The sequence below is a fragment of the Dendropsophus ebraccatus genome, chromosome 14, assembly GCF_027789765.1.
Source record: "Dendropsophus ebraccatus isolate aDenEbr1 chromosome 14, aDenEbr1.pat, whole genome shotgun sequence".
In the NCBI taxonomy this organism is placed as follows: Eukaryota; Metazoa; Chordata; class Amphibia; order Anura; family Hylidae; genus Dendropsophus; species Dendropsophus ebraccatus.
This window is the reverse complement of record NC_091467.1, coordinates 9,183,009-9,194,721: the sequence shown is the minus strand read 5'-3', so window position 1 is coordinate 9,194,721 and position 11,713 is coordinate 9,183,009. Positions and strand designations below refer to the sequence as shown.

Sequence of the window (11,713 nt, the reverse complement as noted above, 5' to 3'; positions counted from 1 at the left end):
TGATCACTATTAAAGGGGTACTCCAGCGGGGGGCACTTTTTTGCTGGGACCGGGGAGGAGGTGGCCGAGGGAAAAGACATCCACTCACCTCCCCGGCTCAAGTGGCGGGTCCCGCATCGCGGCGCTCCGGTGGCCAGTTCCCAGCCGCTTCCGGGTGTCTGACGCGGGCCCGAGAAGTGACGTCTCAGGTCCGCTCAGTAACTCAGTGAAGGAGGCGGGATCCGTTTCAAGTCCGCTCAGATCTCGCCTCTGTCACTGAGTGGCTGAGCGTATCGTCTCGGGCCTGCGTCAGACACCCAGAAGCGGGCGGGAACCGGCCACCGGAACCGGGGAGGTGAGTGGACGTCTTTTCCCTCGGCCACCTCCTCCCCGGTCCCAGCAAAAAAGGTGCCCCCCCGCTGGAGTACCCCTTTAATGCTATTGGGTTGACTGTACACCAAACATTGTCTCTTCGTATGGTAAGTAATCTCTCTCTTGACTAGGTTCATTTCCCTATAATATTTGGAAGTATACACTGTGGACCCCAGACTAGAGCGGTTCTGGCAAAGTAATAAAATTAAGGTTTTGTTACGAATGAAAGGGCAAAAGATTCAGTAGTCCAGGGAACATGAAATACTGGGGCCAGTGGAGACACTAGGGCCACCGATTTTTAGGCCCTTCATAGCTGATGCTAAACACTAAATACATAAGCTGAAAACTGAACCCTGACTGACGTATTTCTACCATCCCGCGTTGCTTTGCTACAATGGCCCTATAATAAATGTTATTGATATCAGAGCCCGAACAAGACGTCCCAAGTGTTTGTTCTCTGACCACAAGATGTTTAGGCCAACCTTCTCTTCCTCCGGGAAAGAAATCTCCAGCTCATAAATATTCAGCAATAGATGAAAAATCAGGGCAGAATCTGCTGCAGCTTCCAAGCAAACGAAAAGGTGACCCATATTGAGAGCATTAAAGGATCAGCGGAGAATTCTAAGAAGGAAATAGACGGTTAAAGGGGAAAAAATGAAACCGCTGCAGCTGTGAAGCTTAAGAGAGGCCGTGACTCCCAAACTCCGGCCAAGCTCATCGCAATAAATAGAAGTAAAGTCACTGCTTAGAAATTGTTTAAAATTCGTAAAGTGGCAGAAGGGTGACTGTTCAATATAGTATTAGTAGTACTAGAACTGAGGCCTGACCGAACAAAAAGACATTCATAGACCTCAGAAATAGTGTTTAGCGGACTTACCAACTGTTCGGGTTTGGCAATATTCTCTGAACTTGGACGCTCTGCATTTGACTCCTGGTGGCTGGAGAAATTTGATGCAGACCTAGGGCTGCAAAGAAAACATGGAAACAGCCTATGGCTGCATTCATGTTTTTCAGGACTCTTTAGAGAGGTATCCAACTTCTCTAGCTGTTGGGAGTCAAATGCCGAGCGTCCAGGTTCGGAGAATGTTGCCAAACCCGAACAGTTCGGTAAGTCCACTCAATATTACTCAGAAGCATAGATAGATCTCTCATTACTGTCCATGTCGGGCGGTCATTTCCTGACCTGACAGCACATTAGTGGAAGTCTTAAAAACGGGGATAAGGGCAGACACTGGGCGGCCTGGAAACCAGCAATGATGGTAGGTGTGGCCTTATTCACACGATCCGTGCCGCGATCTGCGATCCCCTAAAAGTGCAGCCCCCCTGCTGCCCGGCACAGATCGCTCCCTGCCACCCGGCAGCAGAGATGACATAATGTGCGCTCCTGTCTTCACATCTGACTACTCACCTACTCCCCCGGACGGCTTACATGTGCTCTCTGGAAATGGCTTGGACTACGCCACGGGGAGAAGGGAGTGTAGTCCAGGCCACCTCTGGTGAACAAGTAGAACAGCCAGTATTGGTGAGTAGGTGAGTAGTCAGATGCGACAACAAGAGAGCACATTATGCGCTCCTGCCATCTCTGCTGCCGGGTGTGTGTGTGTGGGGGGGGGGGGGGGTCTGTGCCTCGATCCGCACTAGGACATGTCCTATTTTTTCGTGATGCGGGTCACGGCACGGATCGTGTGAATGGCTGCATTCACTTTAATGGTTCATAAAATTGTCCGTTGGCACGGATCCGCGACCACGGGCAATTTTACGGGACGTGTGAATGCAACCTAAGTATTTATGTTTGTTATGTTCCCCACAGCCCTAGCAGCATCTTTATTAAAGGGGTTATCCAGCGCTACAAAAACATGGCCACTTTTTTCCAGAGACAGCCCTTCTCTTGTCTCCAGTTTGGGCGGGGTTTGCTGCTCAATTCCATTGAAGTGAATGGAGCTTAATTGCAAACTGCACCTGAACTGGAGCGTGAACTGGGCGTTTCGGCCCTCTTTTCACAAAGAAGCCTTTCTCCAGCTTGTAAGCTCACTCGGGTTCAGCTGCAGTCACATGATCTGTCCCCATAGTACTGTCAGTTGGTTTTCATGTCACATTGCAGCATGTGGGGTTGTGGGAAAGTGTCTGCACTGTTGCATGGCAACCACAGGGTCACAGTTCAGAGAGGAAACCAGGAAGTGATGAGATCCATGGGGAAGAAAAATGGTACAGGGATGTAAGCTACTTTACTAAAAACAGCACATCTGTTCTCCTTTACATATATGTATGTGGTATACATCAGACTATACATTATTTGCTTCATGACACAAACCCCTTTAACCAGTGCTGGTAAAACATTGCTATGGGCAAATCACTCCAGGTTTTGCCTCAAATACATGAATAAATCTGGGCCAAACATGTATTCACACAACCCTATAACCCTTAGAGCTGTAATCCCCAACCTGTGACTTCCATCACGCCACAGGTTGGAAATCACTGTCCTGTAGATGTACATAGAGTCCACAAATTGATCGCATATTGCGTACTGGTCAACAATACCAGGAATCCTTGTATATACAGACAATGTGGCTAGTTTTGAAGGGGGCACTTTACATGTATTATATCCAAAAGTTGAGAAGTGGTGTATTCTTTCCAGTCTGACACAGTGCTCTCTGCTGCCACCTCTGTCCATGTCAGGAACTGTCCAGAACAGAAGAGGTTTTCTATGGGGATTTGCTGCTGCTCTGGACAGTTCCTGACATGGACAGAGGTGGCAGCAGAGAGCACTGTGTAAGACTGGAAAGAATACACCACTTCCTGCAGGACATACAGAAGCTGATAAGTACTGGAAGACTGGAGATTTTTATATAGAAGTAATTTACAAATCTGTATAACTTCCTGACACTAGCTGTTTAATAAAATCCTTTTTCTCCAGAGTACCCCTTTAAGATGAAAGCAGACTTTAGAAGTAGGAAAACATTGAATGCAACATGAAGGCTCGTATCTCTAGTTCCTGTGTTAAACATTTAATAAATGGAAAAGCACCCTAAGGAAATCCAGCTCAATTCGTTGCAATGAGCCAGGTATCAAAATGTGGTTTACAACAGAAATAAACGTAGATTTAATAAGAGTCCCCAGGTCCTCATTTTATGGGCTTCACAAGTGGCCCGCAGAGTAACCATCTTGTTTTACTCAGCAGTATTAGTCATGGATCACCAGGCACACAAATATTACCTGTAGACTAAAGTGCTTCTTCCCTTGTAGCTGAATTAACAACAACATCTACCGTGTTTCCCAGAAAATAACACAGTGTCTTATATAAATTTTTGCCCTCAAAGATGCGCTAGGTCTTATTTTCAGGGGATGTCTTATTTTACCATGAGGAAGAATTCTTCATGTCTGATGCACAGCAGGGACAGTGTACGGTATGGCGGCTTCCGGCCACCAGGCAGGGCTCATTACAGCACACTCGTACAGCACAGCAGGGACAGTGTACAGTATGGAGGCTTCCAGCCACCAGGGAGGGCTCACCACAGCACACTCGTACAGCACAGCAGGGACAGTGTACGGTATGGCGGCTTCCCGCCACCAGGGAGGGCTCATCACAGCACACTCGTACAGCACAGCAGGGACAGTGTACGGTATTGCGGCTTCCGGCCACCAGGGGGAGCTCACCACAGCACACTCGTAAAGCAAAGCAGGTATAGAGTATGGTATGGCGTCTTTCAGCCGCCAGGGGGAGCTCATATATGTGATGGACGCGAAAGGGAACGTCGAGGTGACAGTTTTCATGTCCTGCATGCAGCTGCTCTGCAACAGACGGTGAAGGTAAGAGACAACGGCGGCAGCGAAAAAGAAACACAGCTGCATGCCTTGGTGTTCTATTTGGTGGGCATGTTTCCAAACAAAAACTTTCCTAGGTCTTACTTTCGGGGGAGGCTTTATATTTAGCAATTCAGCAAAACCCCTTCTAGGTCTTATTTTCAGGGAAACCGGGTACCTATACAACGGGCTTCATCAGGGCGTATGGACATAGTAGAGCTGTTCTGCTGTGTAGGATCCTCCTGCTATAAGAGCTCTTGCTCTGCTGGGATGCAGGTATGTTTCATTGTAGCGTGCTTGAGTCTCTCACCCTGCAGGACTCCCCTATTCTATGAAAGTAAACGTGTGTGTGTAGTTACCCCCAAATCTAGAGAGTTGTCGGATTTAGCCTTAGGGAGTCCTGGAAAACATGGATACACCTGAAATCGTTCACCATAATACACGGAACGATAGTCGTTATATATAATGGTAATTATGTTAATTTGTATACAGTGGGAGTGTATGAGTATACCAACCATCATAATAAAGAACAAAAGATGTGTACATACCCCAAAAGATTTGCAAGCAATGATTTTATGGTCGGCACAAAAGATACGAATAACCAAATAAATTCCTGTTTGATATCATTGCCTGCATACACACAGAAAGAATATTGCTTAAATCTGAACTATATAACCATTTTTCGCACAATAATCTTTCCATGTAATAGGCCCTTAAAGGGAATCTGTCACTAGGTTTATTCTGCCTTAAATGAGGGCACCATAAATTAGTGACAGAAATGCTGAACAGATCGGTGTATTACTTACATCATTCTGTTCTCCTTATATGCAGGAGAATAGGATTCTTGCCACACCCCTTCCCCGCCCTCCAGCTGCTGATTGACAGGTGACTGCCTATACACAGCATGGATAGATAACTGCCAATCAGCAGCTGGTGCGTGGAGTTTTCCGCTTCTCATGAATATCCAGGACTACTGAGCTCATGCACATAGTGGAGAGGACTACTTATTGTCCATGTTATTCAGGAGGAGATCTGTGGATCAGCTGCACAGAACAATGTGAGTGATACATCATTCTGTTCAGCTTCTCTGTCACTAGTTTATGGTACCCTTACGTAGGACGGCAGAAACCTACCGACAGAGTCCCTTTAAGTATGAGACAATTACTTCTTAAATTTTTTTGATTGACATCTGACTATGTCCCAGTGCTTCATCTGGTGCAGAACACATCTCTATCTAGCTCTTGGTTTGGTCTCTCATCATTGTACAGTTGAGATTTTTTTGCTTGGAAAGAAAAGTAATAAAAAATAAGGAGGACGGTTCTGCTAAGTTAAGCTTTTGAGCCTGGTAGAGATAGTAAAACATTGATACAGGTCACAAAAGTCGTAAGAACTAATTTAATAGCTGCAAAAAAAAAATAAAATAAAATAAAAATCATCTAGTCCAAAGAGAACATGAAATGTGGCGGTCTCCTCCTGGAGCTCATTTGTTCTCTGGTGGCAAAGCTCTTCATATTAACACCTTGGTGGCCGAAGAATCATCATTCAGTGGGTAGAGATGAGCGCAACTGGAGTCTGATTGTTGGGTATTTCCGGTGGCTGAAGAAGTTGGATGCAGTCCTAGAGAGTCCTGAAAAACATGGATATAGCTATAGGCCATAGGCTGTATCCACCAGGACTCCCTGGGGCTGCATCCAACTTCTTCAGCCACCAGGCATCAAATACCCAACGATCGGACTCCAGCCTGCTCCAGTTGGCTGATCTCTACTGGTAGGGAGTACAAATCCTACTAGATCTGAAGCCGCGTGTCCATCACTTGTTTTGTTTGTTGACTTCCAGGAAATGTTTATGTTTCTGAGACCGCGTGGTGCTGCCGGGACATTACCAGTCTATGAACGGCTCGTTATTTATAGAGTTCTCAGAATAGCAGAACATTTGAAGAATACAAGCACTGGAAGGTAATGCTCAGCAGAAGATTGGGGCTAGGCCAACTTCTTATCACGCTTCAATGGTCTCTTCAAAAGAGTTTTATACCAACCAGTCAACTCTTCATAAGAAAGGTAAAGGTGATTGATTCTACTGATGATGGGAGGGTTGGGTGACGGACAAACCAACACCCTTGACCCAAGCAGAACCCAGAGACTAGTTACAGGCTTGTGCTCCTGATTCACACATTGTCATTTGTAGAAATTCTTCTTTCAAAGCAAATTACACTCCGATGTCCCTAAAGAGAGTATAAAGAGGTGTACTGTGCATGATGTAGGGTGGAGAGTATAAAGAGGTGTACTGTGCATGATGTAGGGTGGAGAGTATAAAGAGGTGTACTGTGCATGATGTAGGGTGGAGAGTATAAAGAGGTGTACTGTGCATGATGTATGGTGGAGAGTATAAAGAGGTGTACTGTGCATGATGATAAGATGTAGGGTGGAGAGCATAAAGAGGTGTACTGTGCATGATGTAGGGTGGAGAGTATAAAGAGGTGTACTGTGCATGATGATAAGATGTAGGGTGGAGAGTATAAAGAGGTGTACTGTGCATGATGTAGGGTGGAGAGTATAAAGAGGTGTACTGTGCATGATGTAGGGTGGAGAGTATAAAGAGGTGTACTGTGCATGATGTAGGGTGGAGAGTATAAAGAGGTGTACTGTGCATGATGTAGGGTGGAGAGTATAAAGAGGTGTACTGTGCATGATGTATGGTGGAGAGTATAAAGAGGTGTACTGTGCATGATGATAAGATGTAGGGTGGAGAGCATAAAGAGGTGTACTGTGCATGATGTAGGGTGGAGAGTATAAAGAGGTGTACTGTGCATGATGATAAGATGTAGGGTGGAGAGTATAAAGAGGTGTACTGTGCATGATGTAGGGTGGAGAGTATAAAAAGGTGTACTGTGCATGATGTAGGGTGGCGAGTATAAAGAGGTGTACTGTGCATGATGTAGGGTGGCGAGTATAAAGAGGTGTACTGTGCATGATGATAAGATGTAGGGTGGAGAGTATAAAAAGGTGTACTGTGCATGATGATAAGATGTAGGGTGGAGAGTATAAAGAGGTGTACTGTGCATGATGATAAGATGTAGGGTGGAGAGTATAAAGAGGTGTACTGTGCATGATGATAAGATGTAGGGTGGAGAGTATAAAGAGGTGTATTGTGCATGATGATAAGATGTAGGGTGGAGAGTATAAAGAGGTGTACTGTGCATGATGTAGGGTGGCGAGTATAAAGAGGTGTACTGTGCATGATGATAAGATGTAGGGTGGAGAGTATAAAAAGGTGTACTGTGCATGATGATAAGATGTAGGGTGGAGAGTATAAAGAGGTGTACTGTGCATGATGATAAGATGTAGGGTGGAGAGTATAAAAAGGTGTACTGTGCATGATGATAAGATGTAGGGTGGAGAGTATAGTGGACATGATGTAAGAATGTGGAGAGGTGGAGCGTGCAATATGGAGATATCCCAAAGACTCTGTCAGAGTGAGGAGAACATTGAAGCAAGGACTTTAGGAGTAAAGATCACAAAGGTTGTGTAAGAGTGTAGAGAGGGAGGAGAGCGCCCATATCCTCAGTAGAGATGATCGAACAGCGCAAATTTTTAGGTTTGTTCGAACTTGAACCATGGGCATTTGGCTCCCGCTGCCTTCCTGTTCCGTGAGGAAGGTGGAGACAGCCCAAGTACCGCCTGGAAAACAGGGATACAGTCTATTACCAAGGCGTTTTGCACTGTCAGTGTGGACACCATGATTAAGCACTGAGAGTGCGATTGTGCGTTTGAGCCGTTCTCGGTGGTGTGTCTCTTTCATGGAGAGTAAAACTTTTTTTAACCAAGATGAAATAAAGGATTGCTTTTAATCTCTTATGTTTTCGGTTGGAGGGCTGGAAGAAAACTTTCCCTCTTTCCTTGATTCGCATTGTTAGACAACAGCATCTGGCCTACGCTTGGGAATCCGAGCACCCTCCCTTTCTGAGTTTCAGGTCCATAGGAAAAGAAAGGTGAGCCGTTCACACTATTTATTTTGTATATATGGTATCAGAGTATAAATGGGAAGGAGAGCACTGATGACAAAGTCTTTAGGTGAGTGTCTGTGTGTGTCTGTGTGTGTCTGTCTGTGTGTGTGTGGGGGGGGGTTATCACATAGGGCATGGGTCTCCAAACTGCGGTCCTCCAGCTGTTGCAAAACTACAATTAGCATCATGCCCAGACAGCTAAAGCTTTGGATTTAGCTGTCCAGGTATGATGGGAAATGTAGTATTGCAACGGCTGGAGGGCCGCAGTTTTGGAGACCCATGACAGCTTCACACACAGTTTTTTAATTTTTCTCCTTCCTTTCACCATTTTTACTATTAAAGGGGTTATCCAGCGCTACAAAAACATGGCCACTTTCTTCCAGAGACAGCACCGCTCTTGTCTCCAGCTTGGGTGGGGTTTTGCTGCTCAGTTCCATTGAAGTGAATGGAGCTAAATTGCAAACCGCACCTGAACTGGAGACAAGAGCGGTGCTGTCTCTGAAAGAAAGTGGCCATGTTTTTGTAGCGCTGGATAACCCCCCCTTAAATTCAATGGACTTTTCAATTAAGGACAAAGGGCGATCAGTCCACCTGAAATAGAATAACGGACCGACAGCCGTCATTGTGCTGACGGGCGGCCAAACAGCAAAATGATGGATGTAATTTTTGTTCATGGAAAAAACGTACTGTATGGGGAATATAGACGACGGCCGCAACAAACGTCGGCCGTTGTTTAATACACTGTATAAGCAACGGCCGCTGTTTGCATTGACTTTAATGCAACTCATTTCTCGAGAACGGCCATTGTTTTAATTGAAAACAGCGGCCGTTCTTGATTTTAAAAATATGTTGCGCGAACATAGCCTGTTGCAATTTCATAGGTGTCAAATCCGCTTTTAGTAAACAGCAACCTACACGGAGAGCTGGGGGTATATTCGTCAGGTCTGTGTGGGCAGAGTTATCAGTGTGAACAATAACCAAACGCTTCTATACATATTCATATTCACATACGGCTCCTTTTATTCCAGTGAATAATTGATGATATCTTTGTGTCTGATGCTCCTTTTCATTTCATCCCCTGCTGTCTCCGAGCGTCAACCCACCCGTCTGAATCCTAACAAAGAACGTCCCTTTTGTGTCCTGCTCAGTTTATTCTTGGGAATAGTTTCATCACTCCTCTTCATCATCAGACTTTTCCCCGGACTCTCTACATCTCTCCAGACAGAAAGGGAACAGTTCTCATTACAGCAGGGAGTGAACTAGACAGAGATGGATAGAGGAGACACATCCGCCGCTCATGTGGTCAGCACTGTGCCTAGTGAACAATGAAGGTGACGCTGTACTCGTCGGAGTGCCTCGTGATCAGCCGATATGTGGGGGCGCCCCACTGAACCCATATAGAAGCAGGTTATTCATATTCTACAAACCAGAGAAGAATCACTAAGTAAGAGCATTTCCCATTCTGGAGAATTCCTCCTAGATATATGAGTCCAGTTATTGGAATAAGAGCCATATACTGTATATTACTACCTATGGTCAGTCCAAACATTCAGCAGGGGTTGCTGGTGGTTTTGTGAGCAGAAGCCACTTCAATTGTGGTGTCCCACCACATGTGTTGCTATTGGTTATACCCCTCGCAAAAGCCTGTACTTTCTTGTAAGTAAGTGGTGATGTAGTAGTGATAAAGTTTTGGCACAGGATGTCTCTATTGTAAGTATGAGTACTTAGTTTCTGCACAGCTGAAGTATGGAAAGGGTTATTGTTTGCTTATATGTCATATGGATCTGTGAACCAATGAGAGTATCTTCTTCTCCTGTCCTATCATCTCTCTCTTTACTTCTTCTTTACGCACTCTTCACCCATTCACAGCACACCTTACAGGGGCTGTAGATAGGAAATCACGTGGGTAGAGTGGTTCTTTTGGGCCCTGGCCCTCTGCCAGGTCCCCAGTCTTGGTATGAGGTCTTTGATCACTAGACTCTGTAAAACTAAGACGCACCTAACAGTTTCTCTTCAAGTAACCTCAGCACTATGCAGTGTTAAAACCTTCACAGGACAAGTCAGAGATCATCTCCACCCACTCCGTGGACTAGGAGAGTCACAGTGCAGGACAGTATCCACAAAGGCAGAAAGCTAGGAACTGATCCTGATAGAGCAAAGTTGCTGGAAGCCTAAGAACTTTATCTTGCAGCGCGGTTGTCGGAAGGAAACTCTCAGCATTCCGCTCATCTTAGGTAACAGGGTCTGGGGCTTCTGTAACCCTCTAGGATGGGTCTCCCGACACTGGTAGGGCAATAGGTGGTTCATTCCGACAAGAGTCGATGCATGGGCACAAGTATTCTTTAACTTTTGTGTACCAAAGTCATGGCCAGGAGAGCTCCTCATGAGAGTCTGGGCCAGATCAAGAAGAAAAGAAGAAACCAAACACCACCTAGTGACTTCAACTGACTCTCAAAAAGTGTTGGTTAGTAAAAAAAAACAAAAAAAACATCCAAGATCAGTCCTTTCTTTTATTACCGGTTAACTGCCCTCCTCCTTTGTACTGTCAGGGCAACAGCACTGCCCCCCGCAGACCATGGGTGCCTAGTGGCAAATACATCTCCTTAAAGTATGCCAGGTGGGAGACCTGGGATGAAGCAATGCATTCTGGGAATCTGACATGAAGACCCTCAAACCCCCAAAATCTGTACTCAGCTCTATTATAACGAGACGCTTGGCCTTATATGTTGCCTGGTTCGCTGTCAGAGCCAACATCGCTCCAGAGCTGTTGATTTTGATGGGTCCGTCTAGGGTCAGGCCCCTTCATGTAAGATGACAGCTGCAGTCTATAGCGATAGTAAATGTACCAGACCTGAGGTTACTGAGTCTGCAGTCCCGGCTAATAACTCTCCCACACGAGGAGAGGCGGAGGTGTTGATTGTGAGATTATATATGTTTACTCAGTACTCGGTATCTAATGCCTGTGTGTTCCCCAGTGAATTCAGTGTCGGTAATTTCCCCCAATGCAAACTTCTCCGGCGTCTCCCCCCCCTTATGGAGTATCATCTGAAGGAGGCCTGCAGCTGAGCTAATGGCTTGTGATGGCTGGGAAAACACTGCTGGAGGAGGGAGCAGAGACCAGACCAGTTGGGAATGTCAATGAGGCGGAATCTCTTTATTTCGTTGCCTCACCTGCCATCTGCGGATCTCTCAGCTCTGCAGGTTGTGGCGGCGCGGGGAATGTCAGCATCAGATAGCGCTAAACAGGCCGCACCGCGCATCTATTATTAATGCCAGACGAGATAAAAGAAGATTATTGACTATTGCCTCGTGAAAATGTAGATCATTATTTAGAGGGGGGGGGATGAGCCTTTGAATTTATTTTTTCAATAGAACTGAGCTTATTATACTATATCTATTATTCTCTATTCAGCATCATTTTGAAACTTAAAGGGGAAACGTTGCGTTCTTTTTTCTTGCAGAGCCTCTCTAGGGGAATATAAGCTTTACAAAGTGTACGTTTGGGCTATGTTCACACAAGGTAAGGACAACGGCCGTTGTAGTGAGTGCCAAATAACG

The 11,713-nt window shown here is 45.7% G+C and overlaps 1 long non-coding RNA gene across 1 annotated transcript; it reads left to right on the top strand.

The window, feature by feature from the left end:
- The first annotated feature begins 6,129 nt into the window (after window positions 1-6,129).
- On the top strand, window positions 6,130-9,816 carry LOC138772894 (uncharacterized). The gene is made up of 3 exons (XR_011359849.1): window positions 6,130-6,209; window positions 8,022-8,140; window positions 9,184-9,816. It is a non-coding gene; the product is annotated as an uncharacterized lncRNA (long non-coding RNA).
- Window positions 9,817-11,713: the final 1,897 nt, after the last annotated feature.